Genomic DNA, 1,161 nt, shown 5'->3' on the forward strand with positions numbered 1-1,161 from the left:
AAAATTGAAACCGGTTTGACTTAAAATTGAAACAATGTTTAATCGTAAAATAATTAGAATTTAAATTGATTCGAAATTCAATAATTCTTCATGGATACTAAAAATATATAAATGAGACGATTTTAAAATTCAATCTCCAAAATTGTAGACGTTTAAAGTGATGTTATAGGAATGTTAAGCTGACCTAGCCAACATCTTCGAATCGAGTTAAAATCTATCTCATAATTAAGGGCTCATTTAATGCTAATTTAGTGCCCTATTGCCAAATTTAATGCTATACTATTTTTAAAAAGCCAGGGTTTCCGCTAGCTTAACGTTAAGCTGGTGGAACCCCATGTGAAATAAATGTTAAATCGAGTTCTGTCATAACACATAATTAAGTGCTCATTTAATGCTCATTTAATTCCCCATAGTGTTAAATGAATGCCCTACAATTTTTTATGAAACTGGGGGTTACGCTAGCTTAATGTTAAGCTGATGGAACCCCATTGGAAATAAACGTTGAATCAAGATCTGTCCTATCACATAATTAAAGGCTCATTTAATGCTCTTCAAAACCACGAAAAATTATTTTCAAAAGCCACACCTAATACTGAAAAAGCACCCTTAATATAAATTTTGCACAAATTGTAAATCTGACAATACTATAAATAAATGCTTATTTAATGCTCATTTAATGTCCCATTGTCAAATTTAATGCTCCACTTTTTTCAAACCGGGGATTCCGTCAGCTTAATGTTAAGCTACCGTAACCCCCGGTTTTTTTTTTTCAATAGTGGAGCCTTAAATTTGGCAACGGGGCATTAAATGAGCCCTTAATTGTGGTATGATCAGATTTACAATTTTTCACAATTTATATTGAGGGTGCTTTTTCAGTATTAGGGGTAACTTTTGGAAAATAATTCTTTCTGGTTCTGAAGAGCATTAAATGAGCCTTTAATTATGTGATAGGACAGAACTCGATTCAACGCTTATTTCCCATGGGGTTCGATCAGCTTAATGTTAAGCTAGCGTAACTCCCAGTTAAAAAAAAAGTGGAGCATTAAATTTAACAATGGGGCATTAAATGAGCATTAAACGAGCCCTTAATTATGTGATATGACAGAACTCGATTTAACATTTATTTCACATGGGATTCCACCAGCTTAACGTTAAGCTAGC

The sequence above is a fragment of the Belonocnema kinseyi genome, chromosome 3 (genome assembly GCF_010883055.1).
Source record: "Belonocnema kinseyi isolate 2016_QV_RU_SX_M_011 chromosome 3, B_treatae_v1, whole genome shotgun sequence".
Lineage (NCBI taxonomy): Eukaryota > Metazoa > Arthropoda > Insecta > Hymenoptera > Cynipidae > Belonocnema > Belonocnema kinseyi.